The following is a 10,606-nucleotide window of genomic DNA, read 5'->3' on the forward strand; positions in this document are numbered from 1 at the left end:
TGAAGCTGCTGGGTGGGAGGGAAATCGTGCAGCGTTGAAAGGTTGGGGTCCAGGATGGGGTGATTGATGTGCTGGGTGGTCAGCTGGTTCTGGTAGGTCTCGTGGGTGTCAGGACCCAGGTGGTATGTGGCTGGAGGGTTCTGTGTAGGGGCCATCCAGTGTTGGTCATGACTGGAGAACATCGGTTCTACTGATGAGCGGTTGGCAAAGGAGCTGATTGGAGGGAGCTGGCAGGATCCCGGGTCCCCTGGCAAGTCGCAGGGCACCTGGGCAGGGAGGGACTCCTCTGAGGCCCCTTGTTGGTCTTGAGGATTCTGATTTCCATTCTGGCGACGTTCTCGAGCCAGCTTGGCCCGGCGATTCTTGAACCACACCTGTGGATGCAGAGGCGACAGTGAGAAGGGGGTTGAAAGCAGTGGGGGGTCTTGTGCAGCCTCAACACCCGAACACTGACACTGCTCCCTTGCAAGGAAGGCCATTCTTGACCACACACTCAATTACAAGTCCCCTGGGGTTCAGGGAAGTCGTCCTAGGCATACAGTGGCTTATCCCTTAGGCTTCTAATGCCATTAGTTTGCCCTTCACAGTGAACCTCAAGATCAGTGGCTCAAATCTACCTGGATGCTCTTCAGGGGGAAAGGGCGGCGACCTGTATGTGAAAGGTTGTAGTCTTGAAAACCGGTGAAGCTAGGTTCTATTCCACAGCTCAAGACCCAGCGAGAGTTACAATTGATTCGTCAATAAATATTTTTAGGGATAGAGTGGGCTTTTTTGGGGGGGGGGGTGTTCAGGAGGGACTATGGGTAGGTAGGATGAGGCCCCACCCAGGACTTCACCAAAATGTCAGAAGTGAGCTTGGTACAGGGAGATGCAGGTGACATTGACCTGGACCTGTGCTGTTAGCTGGTTAGGTCCTGCAAAGAGTTGCACGGGACAGGGCCACGCGGGCATTCCGTTGTTTCACGCAGGCTCAGCAGACCTGATACCTACTGTATGTGTGTGTGTGTGTGTGTGTGTGTGTGTATGTGTGTGTTTAATACAGGCAACTGCTTGTGAAAAGGCCACTTGCAGACAGACCTGGAGTTATGTGTGCTCTGGGTGGTGGTGGTGGTGATTAGTATCACTATTATCTTTTCTTCACTCTCTCTTTTTATTCAATCTTTTGTTTTCTCTGTGTCATTGTTGGTTTGTCTACTTATGTGAGACAGGCACGGGAAGCAAACTTGAGCAGAAAGCAAGGGGACACACAAGTCTGGAGGGACACGGGTGGAGGAGGAGATGGAGGAAGGGAGCAGTGAGCAAACAATGCCTTAGACAAGGGAACCACTAGGGAATTAAAATCAACAACAAGGGGGGCATAGGGATCACGGGGGTGTTGCAGCCGCAGAAATCTAGCCGAGAGGATTTCCTGGGAGGCAGAAGAAGGGTGAGCATGAGTGTGGGGCAGGAGGAAGGTCCAAGGAAACAGAGGAGAGCTCTAGGAAGCAATGTTAAGGATAGAGCTCTGAAGGTAGCAGTATACATATGTAAATACATTAATTCACAAAAATAGAGGTATTGGCCCATGTGCACAGTTAGATGGCACCACACTGAGTTAGTTGAAGGATTCGGGGCCTCTTGTAAAGCCGCCACAACTCCAGAACACTTTGTTCTCACAACCGGTGATGCTCACCCTCCCTGAATGATTGATGAAGACAAAATGAATGCATGAGCAAATGTGGAGAAGAAAGGGGATAATGCCACTCTCCCAACACAACTGCTGAAGCCAAAGTGGGTGAACAACTAAATGTGGTGAAGAAAGCAGATGGTGCCCGGCTATCAAAAGAGATAGCGTATGGGGTCTTCAAGGCTTGAAGATAAACAAGCGGCCATCTAGCTCAGAAGCAACTAAGCCCACATGGAAGAACACACCAGCCTGTGTGATCGAGTGGTCCCGAAGGGATCAGTTATCAGGCATCAAAGAACAAAAAAATCATATCATTGGTGCACACCTCCATGATAGGATCGCTGAAGACAAGCGGGTGCATAAGCAAATGTGGCAAAGAAAGTGATAGTGCCCGGCTATCAAAAGAGATAGTGTCTGGGGTCTTAAAGGCTTGAAGGTGAACAAGCGGCCATCTAGCTCAGAAGCAATAAAGGCCACATGAAAGAAGCCCACCAGCCTGCGCGATCACGAGGTGCCAAAGGGACCAGGTATAAGGCATCATGCAAAAAAAAAAAGAAGAAGATATATGTATGTGTATATGCATGTATATATATATATGTGTGTGTGTGTGTATATATATATATATATATATATATATATATATATATATATATACCATATTGAATGAAGGGGGAAGTGCAGAGTGGAGACCCAAGGCCCAAGTGTCGGCCACATGAGATCCCCTCATAGAGAGGTTTAGGAGAGGAGATGGGTCAGTCAGGGTGCGAGGTAGTACCGATGAAGAACACAGCTTTCCCCAGATCCTGGATGCTTCCTCCCCCCCACTACCATGTTCCGAATTATACCTTGCAGGGCTGGATAGGGCAGAGGTTGTACACTGGTGCATATGGGGGCTGGAGACACAGGAAATCCAGGGTGGATGATACCTTCAGGACCAAGGGTGTGAGGGGCAATGCTGGGAGAGTAGAGGGTGAGTGGGTTGGAAAGGGGGAACTGATTACAAGGATCCACATGTGACCTCTTCCCTGGGAGATGGACGGCAGAGAAGGGGGGAAGGGAGACTCCGGATAGGGCAAGATATGACAAAATAACGATGTATAAATTACCAAGGGCACATGAGGGAGGGGGGAAAGGGGAGGGAGGGGAAAAAAAAAAGAGGACCTGATGCAAGGGGCTTAAGTGGAGAGCAAATGCTTTGAGAATGATTAGGGCAGGGAAGGTGTGGATGTGCTTTATACAACTGATGTATGTATATGAATGGATTGTGATAAGAGTTGTATGCGCCCCTAATAAAATGTAAACAAAGAAAAGGAAAAATAAAGAAAATGATTAGGACAAAGAATGTACAGATGTGCTTTATACAATTGATGTATGTATATGTATGGATTGTGATAAGAGTTGTATGAGCCCCTAATAAAATGTTTAAAAAGGGGGGAATGATGCCATGCTATCAAAAGACAGAGCATCTGGGGTCTTAAAGTTCAACAAGGGTCCATGGAGCAGAGAAGCAAAACAGCTCCCATGGAAGAAGCACACCAGCTTGTGCAATGATGAGATGTCTATGGGATCAGGAAGCAGGCATCAGAAGACCCAAAACAAACAAACAAACATATTTTTGAGAGTGGGGGAGGTTAGTACTGAGACTCATCTGTACTCAGACAATGGGAAATCCCATCACAGAGGGGTCACAGGAAGGGATGAGTCAACCAGGCCCCACAATAGCACTGATGAAACACATACTATTCCTTTGGTTCCTTGAGGCTTCCTAGGGCACCCCCCACCATTCCCTATTATGACCCCAGTCCTGCCTTTCACTGCAAGCTAGACTCATCAACACAGGCACAGATAAGAGCTCAGGAGACAAGTCAACCAGGAAAAGGAATGGGGGTAGAAGTACCAGGAGGTCAAGGCAGAGGGGAGGAAGCGGGAAAGGATCACATCCCCTCACAGGGGGACAACCAACAGAAATCCTATGGGAAGGGAGAGAGCAGTCGGTGTGTCAGATATGAAAATAATTCATAATTTATCAAGGGATCATAATGGGACGAGGGGGGTCCAAAGAGAAAGTAAATGTTTAGAACACAGTGATGGCAACATATCTACAAATACGCACGATACAATTGATGCGAGAATTCTCTTAAGAGTCATAACAGGCCCTCACAAAATGATCCCATTTAAATAAATACACAAAAATTAAGGATAAATAAATAAAATGTCGCTTGTAATCATGGTTCTCTGTGAAGTGGGCATCTGGGGAGCTAACCAAGGTGGAAATCACAAATGTATGTCCCTTGCTTCTTTTAATTGCAGGGTACATAGCCTCACTAAAACACTTATTAGCTCAGCCAACTTGTTCTTAAATTACGTTCATGCCACCGGAGTGTGGACTGGTGCAGACCTTGGGGACAGGGCAGGCGACTGGCTTAAGGCTCCCGGGCTGCCTCTGGCCCATGGGACACAGGCACAAACATGCATCAGCCAACATATGAGGCTGTCCCTTCCCACCAGACCCCTTGTTGGGCTTCATCTCAATGGCAAAGCCCCTGGGATTCCCGGAAGTGGTCCTGGAGGCACCCCTAGACAGGGAAGTGTCCCAGGTGACTTGGGGCGCCATCACCATACCTGCACTTGGAGCACCTCCAGACCCAGGTTGTGGGCCAGGTGACATTTCTCCCAGATATCCACATACTGCTTCCACTCAAAGAAGGCGTTCAGCACCTCCACTTGTTCCCGGGTGAACGTTGTACGTTTCCGTTGCTTGCACTGCTGGGAAGGCTTTGGATCTGCAGGAGGGAAGAGTGGTCAGACCAGCCCGCCGGTCAGCCTCCCCTGTGGGGCCAAACCTCGCTTGCATCTGGACCTCCAGCCTGACAGGCCTGGGCTGCCCTAAGCCTCAGTGTTCACATCTCTTAAATGGACGTGTGGGCAAGAAACCATCGCTCCCAGTCCACGCTAAGTCACAGCTCTGAGCAGAATTGTTCTCTGGGGTGTTGGAGGCTGGGTCACGTGAGAAAGAGAGAGCACAGGGGGTTGGGACACATCAGCGCTTGAAAGCCACGGGCAGCACCCAGGAGAAGGACGGGGCTCTCTCATCTGGGGTATTTTTATTTCCCCCAAATGCTGTATCCTTCCGCCACAAATGGGAATTGAACCGAGGGCGCTGAGCTGGGTTTTTAGGGCATTCCATACCCAGCCAAGTCTTCCCCTTCCAGGGACACCTTCAGTCCTTTAGCTCGCGCACCACGGGGACTTTCTGCGAGGGATAACAAGAGCAGTGGACACAGGCTCCCGGGTGCGCACTGGCTGAGCTTGGACTGCAGCCTACAAGTCTAAGTGCAATCCCAGCACTGCACCTCAGGCGCACTTCGAGGCTGCGTCTCCTGCGGCAGCCTTCTGAGGACATGGGTTCCAGCCCTGTGGCAGGGACCACTCAGCCTGTTCCCCAAACCACCGGAGCCCCTTCCCACACCTCCTGGGGCTGCGTTCTCGCTGAGACTGTCTTCCACCCCTGGCTGTACCGTTGCTGTGCAATGTGCCGCTGCAGGCGCTACACTCCCCAAGACACCACGGAAGAAATGGTTTTTAACAACTCAATGGTTCCTGGGCCCAGAGGGCACTCTCCAGCTTCCACCACGAACCCATACCGCTCCCTCCGCCCCTTACCTCCAGAATCAGGGTCCCTATCAGCCTGCTGGTCTCCAGATGCACTCTGCTGCCTGGTGTGTTTGCCCATCGTCGTTCGACAGTTGAGCAGTTCCACTGTGGTTGGACAGTGGAGCCTTTCCTCTGTTGCCTTCACTAGTCCACACAGGGCTTAAATAATGTTCCACCTGAGAGGATCACCGGACTAAGCCCTTCCTTCCCGGACCCACCCGGGAGACCCTCCCTGACAGCCCTGCCCTAGGATCTGCCCCCAGGGTAGGAGACCGCTCCTGATTCCTTCATCTTATGAATCGTCAGCGTCAGCGTAGGAGGTCGGGTTGTATGTAGGCCCCTTGGGGTGCATTCTGACTCAGAAGACTCTGTCTATGGAGAATAGAAAGAGACCCAACTTAGCCCTAAGCCATGCTCATCAATGGTGTATTTGAATTGAATTTGAGTTCTACTTTGTGCAATGAAAGTCCCACATCCCAGGAAACCTCTCAGTTCAAGGAAAACTCAGAGAGATTACTCTGCCTTGATGAGGGAGTATTTACCAAACTCAGATTCTTATTTCAATATTTGAGCCAGCAGGACATCTACTGAACAACAACAAGTTGGCATCACATTGACTTTGCCTCATGGCTGCCCCATGTTTGTCAGAGCAAAAGTGCGCTCCCTGGGTTTCCACAGGTAGATCACTTTCCACGGGTATATCAGCCACACGTTTCTCCTGAGGAATCTCTGGGTTGATTTGATGATGATCCATGGAAGCCTGTGGCCTTTACCAACACCAAACCAAGCTCTGCCACGGAGTCAATGATGATCCATAGAAACTCTGTAGGGTTGGGGTACTGGAATTCTTCACGGGAGTAGAAAGCCCACGTTTCCTCCCAATGAGCTGCTGGCACTTGTTGGCTGCCATCCATGGGGGATTGGAGAGCCACACACAACCTCTATACCACCATGACCGATGTCCATAACCAAGCATAACACAACTATGTACCCACACACACTTACATGTATTTCTTATGTTCAAAATGAACTTGTAGGTCATTAAACACTCCAACACCTTATGAGTTTCCAACTATTTTGTTAGCCAGCAAGATCAATATTTAGATCTGAGGAGTTAGGTATCGATAGGGATTTTTTTTTTAAGGCTATGATCCTTGAATGTAGTCTCTTTCTTTGTTTGTTTTTTTTTGGTATTGATTCGCCCCAACTTCCTCGTTGGTGATCCTTATAGATTTAGATTTTACATTTTGCTCTCTGATCCACCTAAGTTGGTTTCTGTGCATGCACTCAGGTATAGGTCCTGTTTTATTCTCCTGAAGTTGGATGTCCAGCTTTTCCTTAACCCTTGGTTGAAGAGGGTCTACTCTTCCCATTGGATAGTTCTTGGAACTTTGTTGAAAGTCAGTTGTCTGTAGGCAGATGCTTTTACATTGGGGTTTTCACTTCTGTCCCATTGGAATGTGTATCTGTCAGGATCCCAGTACCAGGCTGTTTTAACCATCGTGGCTGTGTCCTACATTTTCAGATCAAATAGGGCAAGAACCCCTACTTTGAGAAGTTCTTCCCTTAACCTGGATTTTGTTCCTCTCCCCATGAAATTCATCATGAATTTTCCTTTTCTATCAGGAATGAGATTGGAATGTAGTTTGGAATTCCATTGAATTTGTAGATTGCTTTAGGTAGAGTTGACATTGTCCCAATACTGAGTCTTCCTATCCATGAACATGCTATATCCTTCCATTTGTTTGGGTCTCTTTTGGTTTCTTGTATAAATGTTGTGTCGTTTGCTTTGTACAGGTCTTGTGCCTCTTTGGTTAGGCTCCAGCCAAAGGTTTTCAAGTTTTGTGTGGCTATTGGGAAAAGTACTGTTTTCTTGGGACATTTTTTCACAGCTCTTATCACTATTTTATGAGTCTAATTGATTTCTGCTTGCGAATCTTGTATCTTGCAACTGTACTGAATTGCTCACTTGTGTCCAACAATCCTGGTGTGGAGAACTTGGCATTCTCTCTAGAGAAAATCATGCCATCCGCAAACAGCAAGAGTTTTACTTCTTCTTTGTCCAATGGGACTCCCTTATTTCCTCCTTGTCTGATAGTTCTGGTTAGGACTTCCGGCACAGCCTGGCACCAGAATGGCATTAAAAGGCAGCCTTGTCATCGTCCCATTGTAGCCACTGCTGGATTCCTCTCAGAAATGGCGCGAAGTAACAAAGATTTACTGCTGATGACAGCTAGTGAAACCTGGTGTCATTGACACCGTCTTGTACACGAGCATTCTCAGGGTAGTTTCTCATTCCATCCTCAGCTCAAGCTTGAGATGAAGAGGCGGTATGGCTATGCCCAAGCTTCCTTTATTAACCTTTTATTTTTTAAATTATTTTTTATCATTTGATTGGGGGCTCTTATACTTCTTACAACAATACATGCATCAATTGCATCAAGCACATTTGTACATATGTACCATCGTCATTTCAAAACCTTCTCTTTCAACATTTTATTTTATGTGGAAACTTGTGCTTGAAATGATCGTTTCTTGTGTGTTTTCTGTCTTTGATGCACCGCAGGTAGCAGTCGCTCATTCAATGGTTTCTGCTCGATGCAATCAGAAGCACGGATTCGATTTCTCAGCTATGCAACCATTCTCGCCCTCCTTTTCCAACGAGACGAAAGCCCGTCTCCCTCCGTGAACATCAACTCAAAACCCCGTCAGCCATTAGAGGTGTCCTATCTGGTCGTTAGAGGTGTTGTTGTCCACTGCACCCCACATGGATAGTTCTTGAAAAATCACAATTTTCAAGGCTAGACATTCCTTGCTGGTGATGTTGGCTGAAACGCATGATTTCTTGGGTCTTATACAACCCCCAGGCATACATTCCCCACCCTTGACATGGGTGACTTGAAGAGTCCTATCCACCAAGGAACTAACTGATGTGTTTAGAATGCACTATTCTATAACAGCCTCTGCCCCATATTTTGGAGTGCCTCACAGATCATAGGTCAAGATGTACCATCACCTGGGCAATGGAGAAAGCTCCCCCATGAAATCACTCAAAGCCACTTCTCTGAACACAGAGAAGGAAGGGAGAAATCAATAATGGAGCGACAGAACCTCTCCAAACTTGAAAACTGAACCTCATTGGGGGGCACTGCAAAACCTCGTTGATACCTCTTTGCCGCATCTACTGCGAGAATGAAGACCATTCTCAGCAACCAGACTGTCGACGTTCCAGAGAATGTGGACATTTCCCCGAAGGGGCGCAGGGTCATCGTGAAGGGCCCCAGGGGAACCCTGCGGAGGGACTTCAATCACATCAATGTAGAACTCAGCCTCCTTGGGAAGAAGAAGAAGAGTCTTTGAGTTGACAAATGGTGGGGAAATAGAAAGGAACTGGCTACAGTCCGCACGATCTGTAGTCATATACAGAACATGATCAAGGGCGTGATACTGGGCTTCCGATACAAGATGAGGGCTGTGTGTGCCCACTTCCCCATCAACGTGGTTATTCAGGAGAATGGGTCTCTTATTGAAATCCATAACTTCTTGGGTGAAAAATACATCCAGAGGGTTCGCATGAGGACAGGGGTTGCCTGTTCTGTTTCTCAAGCCCAGAAAGATGAGTTAATTCTCGAAGGAAATGACATTGAGCTTGTATCAAATTCAGCTGCTTTAATTCGGCTAGCCACAGCAAGGATATCCGAAAACAAGGATATCTGAAAGTTTTTGGATGGTAGCTATGTTTCTGAAAAAGGAACATTTCAGCAGGCTGATGAGGAAGCTTTAAGAGGTGTCCAGCGACAGTCTAGATGATTCCTTTAGACTTGTCTGTGATGCTTTGATCCAATCCAATAAAGTTTATGTAATGAAAAAAAAAACTCATTGATATGATGGAAGACAAAGATAGTGGGAATCCTCTGGTGTTTCTAAGGTCACAGCTTGGAAACCAACAGAAAGCAAGAGTACGTTGTTCTACAGCAAGCAGACTGAAAGAAACGGGAAAGAGCAGAAATGCATAAAGCAGAAGCCACATTTTATTGAAAACATAATTTTATTTCAGAATGGGTGCATGGTGTGGGAGTTACGTTACTTCATGTCAACTTGAAGATACATACAAGCCTAGGGGTGCGCTTCCAACAGTCACTCCGGTCACAGTCTGATGGTGCCTCCCTCTGGACGTTGCCCACACATAATAGGACGCTGGGAAACTCCTCTGTCTCTCTGCCATCAAATTCCTGCTGGCTGATCCTGCTTGCTGCTAGACATTGGAGATTTGTCCACCCCGATGGGATTCACAACACTTTTCAGTCACCAGTCTGTGATCTCCCTGCATTCTACATCATTGCAAATGGCTGCGTGAGTCCGAAGAGGGACTTATGGACTAGTCTCGGACATAGGGACTTCAGTTGGACTGGGTTGGGCTGTTTTCCTGATATATGAATACTTCTTGATATAAAACTCTTTCTCACATATATAAATATACACCGGCAAGTGTATCTATGGATGTGTTTCTGCAGTCAACCTGGCCTAACACCTTATGGTACCTGGGCAGAGATGTACTAAAGAAACAACCCATGAAGATGGAGAGAAGATGCATGTCTGACCTCTGTTTTATGGGAATTTTCCTCTTTGGCCAGCCGGGGTCAGATGGGGCCACGTCCTTTCCTTGATTGTTTTCTGGAAAGCGCATGGGAAGTGAAGGTTTTGATTGCTACAAGTTGTCTGAGGTGATGCCAGTCTGAAGTGGTGAGAATGCATGTGATGAATGCAAACTTTGAACTCAGAGGACAACACCGCCCCTTGAACTTCTCTAAGGCCATGCTGCTTAGTCAAAATCACTGACGGAAGGCCAGGCTTGATGTAGCCAGAGGCCTAAAGCCATATTGCATAGGAACGGGACGGCTGAGGGTAAGAAACGACTGCATTTGATTATTTTAAAATCCTTTTAGGATCTGACTGTTCTAAAATTACAGTGATTTTTTCCTCCTTAATGTTATTAATAGAACAGAATGATTGTTGGAAAGTATGAATGGACACTGTGTAAGCCTACTGTCTTTTGCCATTAAATTGGATCAGTTAAGTGTGTGTAAGACATGTCTGAAAGGGAGGTTCAAAAAGGTAACACCTACTCAGTGCCTGGAGTGCTGAGGACATTTGCAATGGAAAAAATTCACTGAGAGAGCTGTGGGCAGACTGAAGGGGGGAAAAGCTACCATTTGACCTTTTTGAATTTTGAACTAGTAGTTTGCTTGTGCCTGAAGCTAGGCAAATTTGGAGTCCAGAAGGCAC

The 10,606-nt window shown here is 47.3% G+C and overlaps 1 pseudogene; it reads left to right on the top strand.

Moving 5' to 3' along the window:
- Window positions 1-8,512: 8,512 nt before the first annotated feature.
- Window positions 8,513-9,037, top strand: LOC142432254 (large ribosomal subunit protein uL6 pseudogene; annotated as a pseudogene).
- The last annotated feature ends 1,569 nt before the right edge of the window (window positions 9,038-10,606 follow it).

This window comes from Tenrec ecaudatus, chromosome 18 (genome assembly GCF_050624435.1).
Source record: "Tenrec ecaudatus isolate mTenEca1 chromosome 18, mTenEca1.hap1, whole genome shotgun sequence".
In the NCBI taxonomy this organism is placed as follows: Eukaryota; Metazoa; Chordata; class Mammalia; order Afrosoricida; family Tenrecidae; genus Tenrec; species Tenrec ecaudatus.